Source organism: Tinamus guttatus, unplaced genomic scaffold, assembly GCF_059628265.1.
Source record: "Tinamus guttatus ecotype Peru unplaced genomic scaffold, ASM5962826v1 Tinamus_guttatus_pri_ptg000044l, whole genome shotgun sequence".
Taxonomy (NCBI): domain Eukaryota; kingdom Metazoa; phylum Chordata; class Aves; order Tinamiformes; family Tinamidae; genus Tinamus; species Tinamus guttatus.
This window is the reverse complement of record NW_028288578.1, coordinates 68,429-78,922: the sequence shown is the minus strand read 5'-3', so window position 1 is coordinate 78,922 and position 10,494 is coordinate 68,429.

Genomic DNA, 10,494 nt, shown 5'->3' with positions numbered 1-10,494 from the left:
GCAAAACATTCTGTTTTGTTTACAAGCTAATTAGCCTTTCTTATCTCCCTCACCTTTTTAAACACAGGCAAGCCAACATCCCAACCTGCAAATACAAAAAAGCCTGGTTTTTGAAAACCTCATACTCGTTCTCTCTTGGCACGTCCAAAAACACATCCCTTATTTCTTAAGGGGGAGGAGGGGAGGCTGAAATGGCTTCCCAAATTTGCCTTGATTTTGCAAATTGTCCTAGCTCTTTCGCAGCCCCATTTTTGCAAGAAATTTACAATCAGTTGCAATCTTCCTTGTCAAGCTCAGCCATTTACAGAGCACTCAGGGATGTGCAGAACGAATCCAAGAGCAGGACCTGGCCTCACAGAAGGGAGACAGACTCGGATCGTGCCGGGTCCTCACCAGCCACCCGGCACAGCCACCACAGCTCTGTGAAGCTGTTTGCATGGGTGCCACCACAGACACAAGCATGTGTCTGTGCGAGCCCAGCTGCAGGACTCGGGCTGAAACGCAGAGCAATCATCATCCCAGGACAAGTACTTCCATCACATCACATTTATGACCTCCAGAGAGACACTCTATACTCAGTTTGGGTGCAAGTTGAAGGAGAACACACAGACATGCACACACAGCACATGCATACACACACATGCACTCGTACAGACTCCCTTCCTAAGCAGCTAAGCTGTCAAGCATCCTCAACCACATTTAAAACAGGCACTTATCAGCTTGGTAAGGCCACGAAGAACCTGGTTGTGATGCCCAGATCCAGGTTTGTCATAAAGCAGGCAGTGGAGGTGCATGTCTTGGAGCACATCCTTTGAAGTGCGCACAGACCATCACTCCAGCTCCTCTTGGAAAAGAGGAGCTGGTGGGAATAACTCACCAGCAACTGGGTTTTCATGGGCATTTCACCACGGCCAGAGCTGCCCCGCTCTGCTGTGCTGCCTCCGGCCCTCTGAGCCTCCCGCGAGCTCTGGGACTTGGGGGCCCATTTGGGAGTTCACAGCAAGGACGGTGCGAGCTCAAATACACCTGGTTCTGCCAGTAGACAGACCATGGGGTGCACTAAGAAGAGCGTCTCCAGCAGGTCGAGGGAGGTGATCCTGCCCCTCTACTCAGCCCTGGTGAGGCTGCATCTGGAGGATTGTGTCCAGTTCTGGGCTCCACAGTACAAGAGGGATGTGGAGCTGCTGGAGAGAGTCCAGCACAGGGCTACAAGGATGATCAGGGGCCTGGAACATCTGCCCTATGAGGAGAGGCTGAGGGAGCTGGGCCTGTTCAGCCTGGAGAAGAGAAGGCTGAGAGGAGACCTGAGCAGTGTCTATAAGTACCTCAAGGGAGGCAGTGAGGAGGATGGGGCTGGCCTCTTTTCAGTGGTGGCCACCGACAGAACTAGAGGAAATAGCCGGAAACTAAAGCATCAAAAGTTCCACGTGAACTTAAGGAATTTTTTTTTAACAGTGAGGGTGACAGAGCACTGGAACAGGCTGCCCAGAGAGGTTGTGCAGTCTCCTTCTCTGGAGATCTTCAAAACCCGCTTGGACGCAGTCCTGTGTCACGTGCTCTACGTGACCCTGCGTGTGCAGGGGGGTTGGACTAGATGATCTCTAGAGGTCCCTTCCAACCTTAAGCATTCTATGATTCTATGATATTGCCCAGCCTCATCATCCTGAGCTGATGTGTCACCCCTAACTGCATGTGACTGCTCTCCCCAGTCCTAACCCGCTTTGCCTTTGCTTCAGAAAGCTCTCCTCTACCAGGAGGCAAAATTTTATTTTCTTGGAAGCTGATTAAATCTTCAATAGTAATATAAGTTCTGCTGCTATAAGTAACAGCACAGGACATGCGAAAAACATCATTTCATTGGGGCAATTAGTGCAGTCTAATTAAACCCTAGTCTTCTGATCAGGCTCTACTGATTAAGTGGGTTGCAGACACTCTGGATTATATTAATGAAATGAATCAGTTAATTACATGACAATCAATAAGAACTAAAAAGTAGGACAAGCAATTTGCCTTTAAATGACCATCTAAATTCATCAACATGATACATGTCTGTAAGTGTTAAAGGAAGGGGCAGACTTGACAGATCTCCTAGGCACAAAGATAATCATTTCTGATGGTTACAATCACTAAGAGCAGAGAATGTACAGCATCTCCCTGCAAAAAAAATACTAATTTTTATAATAGTTTACAAAACAAGGAGCATATCAGCTAATGAAGTTATAGGGGGAAAAAAAACGAAATTTAGCTCTTTGATAAACTGAAAGTCTGAATCTACAGTCATGACCTAAAATGATCAGCATTGCTGTGAACCAGAAATATTGTGGTCTTGAATGATTATTGGACTTAGGGCTCCCATCTAAATTGAAAACCCTGGTGAAGTGGGAGTTGGAAAATGACATTGTTAAAGAAGCAATTTTTGCCTTGAAAAGCTTACAGCCTGAATGGAAGGACTTAAAAATAACGGTGGGGGAAAACTATTTTGTGAAAAATACAGAAAGACCTGTGTTGTTCTCATTTTGCAGGGTTCAAAACAGAATATGAGGGTTTTTTCAGCATTTGTAGTGAGTGTTTTTAATCTCTTCAAGAAAAAAAAAAACTGTTATCAAGATGGCTATTGAGAATTTCTCCTCTCTGGAAGCAGTCTTTTCAGTCAAGCTAAAAAGTAATAACATCTTCAAAAAATTTTCAGTGAAAATGTCATAAGAAATGAAATATCTGACAAGCACAACAATTTTCCCATCCTTGAAAAAAAAGAGATTGGGGGTTTTATTTTTGACTTTTTGCTTTAGGATTCTGGCTGATGGATAAAGCAGAATTGGAAAGGTAACTTCTCCCTCTTTGAGAGGTAGAGGCTGAGGACCAGAAAGATGAAGCGACTTGCCCAGGCAGAAAGGATCTCTCAAAATCTCTGGTGCAACCCGGGACTGCATTAGTTTGCTCCGGGCTTTTTTGGGGTTGGTTTTGGAAGGTTTTCTGGGATGGACACTCCAGCACCTTTCAGGGCCCTTGTCCCAAGGGGATACCTGGTTTGCAGTCCCTGCTTTCCACCCCTGGCCCCATATAGTAGCAATGCTGAGGGCACGAGGTGATGTGAGTGTTGCTCAAGAAACAGAACAAAAGCAAAACTGCAATGCCAGGGCACAGCAGGCAAGGAATTTGCTTGCCATTTGTGGGCAATCACTGGCCAAGTGCTGTATGCCTTGCTCGTAGAGGGGATCAGGGGAGCTGGCAGCTTTCTAAACCCACTAGAAAAAAGCAAAAAAAAAAAAAAAAAAAAAGCAAAAAACCCCAAAATCTAACAATAAAAGGCTGCAGGAAGCAGAGGGGAGTGGATTGCGGTGAAACAGCTCTGCTCGTGCAAGGGCAGGCTTTAGTGATGCTGAGCGCTCTGGGCTCCTGGAATTGCCTTTCCAAAGCCTCTCCCGCTGGTTGCCGAGGTAGGGCCTGCAGAGAGTTCAGGCAAATATCTTTCATCTTTTTTTAAGCCTTGTTTCTGAAGGAAGCAGGATTATGTCTCTGTTCTCACTCTCTCTTCCTAATAACTTCTAAATCCTTTGGCTGTTTGCACCATTTTTTTTTTTTTTTTCAGAAAGGGACCTGTCTCAAAGACAGGCAGTTCTGACAATCTGGAGTAAATCTGGAGTAATCAGGGAGAGGAAAGAGACTCTGCTAGTGCCAAGTGCTGCTCCTTGACAGTCACACCAGAGCATGAAACATCTCATTTGGGGGGAAATGTGGAGCCCGAGCAGAGCTTGGCCTCCGGCACCAGCTCGGTGGGAAACGGGCCGTCCTGGCTCGGGCCCTCGGCCTCCCAGGGAAGTCATTGTGAGCTCCAGCAGGGTTTTGCAGTTTGCCCACAGCAATGCTTAAATGTGCTTGTTTCCATGAAAACAGGAATAAAGAGTCGATTTGTAGCATGGAAGGAGGTCAGGCTCAGTGCTGCTTTAATGCAGCGCTGCTAGAGCCCATGGGCAGCTGCAGGAAAAGAGCTTGATTTCATCTTGGGGTGTATAAAGAGGCATAACCCATCAAGGCACGGTCCTCTCTGTGCTGCTGGAACACTGTGCCCAGTTTGGGGCAACCAGATTCAAAAATACGTGGGCCCACTTTTAGGAGGGCACAAAGCAACCAGTGTTATCAGAACCCTTGAAAAGTGGAGATTTAGGAAGGCTGAGAAGGACCAGGCTTACTTATCCCCAGATACCAGCAATGCAGGGACAGTCTCTCCAGGAGCTGTCACAGCTCCAGGTTAAATAGTGCCCTAGCATTAAAATAAGCCCCCCAAAATTCACTGCAATACATTGTACTCAGTAATACATGGATTTCAGCCCTCACTGGCACTGGGTATCTCTGCAACTGCCTCAGAGCTCTCTGAACTCAAAGATGTTCAGCTGCACCGGCCCTGCTTGGCAGAGCAATCAGGCCCAACGCGCTCAGAGCCCATGCGGCAACCCACACGCTGGGCGTTACAAACGGCCCCCGAACAGTAGGAGGAAGCGCTTTGCCCTCTGAAAACCTTGTTCTTCTTGAAGAGCCTATTTTGAAGGCAGAGGGCCCCTAAGTCAGCTGAATATGGCACGGTCTAGTCAGCAAAGCCTGGCGCCTGCACGTGCAGAGACGGTGGGGGAATCGCTGCTTGCCCGTCACCGTCACCCAGCACACCTTGATCTCAAGCAGCCCCGAGCGCTCGGAGTGAAGAAACACGTCTTCAAAGAGGCAGCAGGAAGTTAATCTGAAAGCAAAGGGGGCAAGAAGTAATTAAAAAGCACAGCTAATCCAGTGCTTCAAAATAAATGACATCCAGTCAGCCACAACACACTCACTAAAACTAGTGAAAAGAAAAACTCAAGAAAAACTGTACGGTTGGGGATGCATGGGCTGGACTGCCGAGGCAGGAGCTCGTGGGACCCCTCACCATCACAGGCCGGGCAGGGAACAAGCTGCTTTGAGGGCTCACACGTGCAGAGGGCTTCTTACATCCAAGTGCACTTCTCCTCTCTCCATCAGGAACATCCACTGCAAAAAACATGCTCAGAGGTGCCCAGGAAAGGAACTCGCTGAGCTTTAGCTCTCAGTAGGCAACTGCCCTTGTTCTCATCTCCGCCTCCCTTAACCCCCTTTGCCAGCAAGCACAAGGTCCAGCTGAGAGCCTCACTTTTGCTCTGCCTCTTCATGGTTTTGGTACAGAGACCGGAGCTTGTCCTGAATTTAGGTCACATTTGTCACATAGTTGTAACAAACAAGAGCAAGGAAGACTGCAGAACTGCTGAAATGTGTTATTTCACCTTCTTCAAACCAAAATGTCCCCGTTTGATATTCTCTGTGCAAAGTGCACTGACTTTTCAGTGCAGTATTTTAGTTGTTATTTCACTTTCAAGAGCTGAAGCTTGGCCCATGCTGCTCCTGGGAAGCCTGGTGACAAATCAGAGGCCATTTATGTTGTGTGTCTCCCAGGCCCAGGCAAATGTAATGTCAGAGCTTGGACTCATCATCCTCTTGCTTCAAAACTGCGAAAGATCCCGTGGACTGTTCACATAATCCCTCCGTCATGCAGCCTGGTGCAGCCTTGGAGGGCAGATCCGGCCATCCCTGATGCCCTGGAGAATCACCTGGATGCCGAGCAGGCTCCTGCTGCTCTGGGGTTGAGGAGATGCCTGCGTGTGATCCCTGCTGCCACGCTCTGCTGTCAGCTCTGCTCACAGGCACATCTCTATAAGCCTCCCAAGCCTCTGTGGAGCTGGGGCTGCTGGCAACAGTAGGAGCCCTTTCCCCCACTGCAGGAACTGATCCCTCCTAAAACCTGAAGCGATTGCATTAATCAGTTTGCTTCGAAGTAGGCCATGCTGAATGTGTTTGAGCCCGGGTGATAAAATGAGGAGAGGAAGAAGCGCAAGGAGATTAGAAAGGGATCGTGCTTAATTTGGGAACGTCTCTGAAGATTTATTCCGAAGCATGAAAGCTATGGAGAACGCTCCCGCCCAGAGATTAAAGATGCTCTGACTCACATCTCTGAGGCCTGACAATAGCTTATTCAGGAGAGCTGCCTGCAACCATCACAGAGAGGATACAGTTTTCCCAGGGCATTTCAACTTGAGGCAGAAAAAATAATAGACTTAGGAGTTTCACTAAATACGATGACATGCAATGGCCTTGGCCTTTCCTAAAGCTGGTGGTAGATATCTGCCCTTTCGTGGGCCTGAGAAAAATAGAGCCAGCAGTCAAACACAACTTCTGAATTGCCATTTTCCTGAGCCTTCGATTGCCTTTGACCTCCAAACCAAAGCCAAGCTAAGGAGCCAGCAGAAAGCCCTTGTCAGTCACAGGGCAGGAGAGCAACCACCAGCAATTTCCTGATGTGTCCCTTCATGTCTCCAACAGAAGCTAAATCCAGGGACTAGAGCTGCACAGTTGTAGTGTCCAGTTGGCTTCTTACAGGCTACTTGTCTCTCCCTGCTACGTCGCCAGCTGCCACACAGCCCTCATGCAGGTGTCACTGCACAGCCCACTGGACGTGTGGACCTCAGTGCCTCTCAAAATCACCTCTTACAATCAGTGCAGAAACAAACCTGTGCTTTACTCAGAAGGGTTTTTCACTGGATACTTCAGTGAAGAGCTCGTGGATCATGCTACTGGCACCATCAAGGTGAGTCTAACAGGGTATATCAACTTCAGCTGCATTTATATAGCACTCTGATCGCCTTGGCACCCACATGCAGCTCAAAGGAGGGGTTCGGAGGCATCACCTCCTGTCTCCAGGAGGTCAGTGCTGCTGCAGAGTATGGTAGCAGAGTCCTGCAGGAACCACCCTCCCCGAATGGCATCCTGCAGGCTGGGTACCACAGCTCACGGGATCACAGCACCAGAGACCAAGCGAGTAGCCAGAGCACTGTGCTAGTGATGCAGGAGAGGCTCTTCTGGATTGCTGTGTGGCCTGTCAGCTTCGGCGCAGCAGCAGAGAGAGCCCTTTCTAGGCAGCTGCAATCGCTGCCCCTGGTTCTGCTCTCCAAGAAAGCCTGGGCAGAGACAAGCCCAGCCCAACAAGCAGCTCTGCAGAGGTTGTTTCGATCTTCCTGCTGACGGGGAAGGACAGCCAGAGCCTGCCCAACAGAACGGCTGTGTACTAGCTCTCAGCATCCAGGTAATTGTGCTCATCTCCATCCATCTTCCTGGGAACGGCAGGTTCTGTGGCCAGACGTAGTGCCCGTTATGCCGTTTCTTTCACGAAGCGGGCCGCAAATTGATTTTGAAACACAAGCAGGAACCTGTATCAATTTCCCCCTTGGAAGTGTGACAGTATGTCTGCTTTCTGCCAGCTTGGTTTATTCTAATCTCTGCTCTGTGTGTGTGCCTCCTTCATCTACTGAGACGGGTAGAAAGGATCCCATCTTTCTAATGTCAGCCTGGTGGGGGGCAGAAGGTGACTTGGCAATATGACATGGCAGAATGACAGCCACCCCCACACTTTACGCCGTGTCCATCACCCTCCACTGGCTTTGTTTGCCACAGGAAAGGTTCAGGGAAGCGATGTGCAGGTGATCAATTCTCTACAGCTCAGTCAGGCATTTCCAAATGATGATATATGATGGCAAACCATGGAAGGAAACTGAGCTTAAAGGCTAATGCACAAGTTTTCTTCTTGTGCAAGGGGACTCCATTAGAAGACCCCAAATTTTTAAATAATGCAAAGTTATAGGGCTGCTTTTGATAGTTTTGAGTCTCCAAGGCTTGTGCTTTAAAATTTGTCTTTGTAACTAAAACCTTTGGAACTCTGTACACAGAGGTGAGAGCCATGAGCACTAGAGCACCAGCTCTGATGTAGCCTTGGAGCAAGAGTAAGATCTTCTCACTGCAGATAGAGCCCAAAGTGCAGCTTGGAATGCAACCCCCTCTACATCTCAAAAGCTCCAATTGCAGAGGGTCTCCACAGCCAGAAGAAGTTTTCTTTACAGATCTCTTTTGGGTTAAATGCTGCCAAATCAGTCAAGATTTCCCTCCTTCTTAAGCATGTCTTGCAAGACCTTCTGATTTGGTAATATTCCTGTCACCAAGCACAGTTTCATTCAGCACATGCAGCCACTGTCTCTGGTCTTGTGAGAACCTGCCAGGCAGTGTGGACAGAAACCTGGTGGGAACATAGTCCTCGTAGCTCCAGTGGGGTAGGGCTGGAGGAGACTTTGGGAAGGCACTTAGTCCAGCCGCCTAGGTCAGTACAAACAGGTGTTTGTTCCATCTGTTCTTTAAAACCTCCTGCCATGAAGAGGTCTTGGGATCGTTTTTCATCCTAATGCTGAACCTGAATTTCCTAGCTTCTTCTACTAGAGATGCTAAAAATTCCATTATTCCATGAAATTTTTACAGGAGCATTTTCCTCTTTCCAAAGCTGTTTCAATCTTTCTTTCAACAGATTAACTCTTGGTTTTTTCCCCCCATTTTCCTGTTACAGTCAAGTTTCCTAGACCCTGTGATAGATTCCCCCCCTTCTTCCCTTAAAAGAGATATTTATGTCTTCCTTTTTTTTCTCTCCTCTGTCTCTGATTCACCCTTCTCTTTTCTACCCCGATTTTGCTCCATGGCTTCTGAAGCTGCACTTCAGGCAGTCTCTCCTTGCACCTAGCTAAAACCTGGTGCTATGTAGAGATGCGGTTCAGTGATAGATTATTTGCTCTGTCACTGAAATAGAGAATAGCCCTGGCTTGTAGCACAGCCCAGTTCATCAGTGTTTCATATCGATGCCTCTGAACCTTCTGCATCCAGATTATTCTGGGGCTAGCTTTAATAGTGGTTCACTGAGTGGCCTCAGCACAGCTCTAGTGAAATATCCACAACTTCTGTCCACCATAGAGCAGACAGAGCTGTTCTCAGTGAGACGTTCATACATATGCAGTATCTACACAGAAAAACATCTCAGGTCTTATAGGTGCTTCCAACAATACCGCCTGTCAGCTTCAGGATGAACCCAACTGAAATTTATTTAGGCAGTACCAGAAAGGAGCATCAGTAGAAAATTCCTCAAGTCACGTAAAAATGCCATTGATGCTTCTGGTGGAAAATCTTCAAATGTAAACACCCCGTTGAGATTGCTTTTTTGTCACCGAGTTGAAATCCTGACAAAAAAACTCTTCAGAAAAAAAAAAAAAAGGTCATTTGGAATGTTTTGACCAGCTTTTCACAAAAGAATGTGATTAACAATTACAAAGGGTTTCTTTCCACTTGAACAGTCCTTTATACCTGGTGGAATCTTCTGGATGGATGAGATTAAAGTATGAAAGACTTCAGGAAGCAAAAATACCAATAGATGCAGAAAGGACATCTACACATCTAAACCTTTTTTTTTTTTTTGTGCTTGTTCAGAGACAGAGAAGTTATGTGGCTAAAAACAGACATATGAGGTAGCCTTATGATTAGAGAATCAAGATTTTGGTACCCCTATATTAGAAGAAATGATGGAGCAAGGAAGACAGAACTCAAGGATGGATGCTGTGGCTAAAGCACCTGCCTAAAACACCTATGAGTTTATTCATATGACTCCATGATGTGAAACCATGCATACCCCCTGTGCTTGTAACACAGGCCTGGTCTCCTCTCCCATCCCTTCTCTTTAATTATTGCCTTAAAGAATTGTATTAAAAACTGTTTTCCCTCAGTTGTGTCCATTCCCCTCTGCCAGACTGCCCCTCCATTCACCACGAACAGTCTAAAATTAAACGAAAAAGAAAAGTGTTTTGAGCAAAGCACAAAAGCCACAAACATCTTGAGTAGAAATTGAGGGTTTTTTGGATCTTTCAAATGCAAGCACGAGTTTCTGTGAACTCTGTCCCCAAGCGTGTGAAACGCTGAGCAGGCCCAGAGGAAGAGCTCAGGCCGGGCTGGCATCGATTAGCTGAGGCCTGATTGATATGTGGATGTTTTAGGCTTTGTTCTCTAATGTACTTTCCGCAGCGCTAATAAAATTTCTTTTGAACAAGTGGGAACAGGTGATCACACCATTGTGTGTGTCTTGTCTGAATGATTCAGCCTCATGTTGTCATAGCAGCATGTCCCCAGCACAGGCTCTCGCACTGAAGGAGAGGTCTTTTGTCACAGGCTCTCACATTAGAGTCTTTTGTAGGGGCTGGTTGGTAATTTGTAAATGATAAACAAAGCCTGGTCACCTGCTTTGCTGGAAGAGGATTTGCTCTGTTTTTAGAATTGTTAACTGCATTTAAAAACAGGAGGAAGAATTAAATGGATCATTCACACACGTGGGGCAACCACAGCATTTACACAGGTAAAAATGAAGCCCAGATCTGGCCTGATTCTGAGAGGTAACTCTGCTCCTACACCCTTGGTGACAGAGCTGCATTCCCGCTACTTCCAAAGGAGCAGAAACCAGGATCCTGAGAGTGAGCAAACCCTTGGGGGAGGCAGGGGAAGCACCTCTTCTGGGCAAGCCTCCTGCTGCCACTTTTGAGGAGACACTTCTCGCATCTCATCCCTGCGGCATCCTGCAAGGTT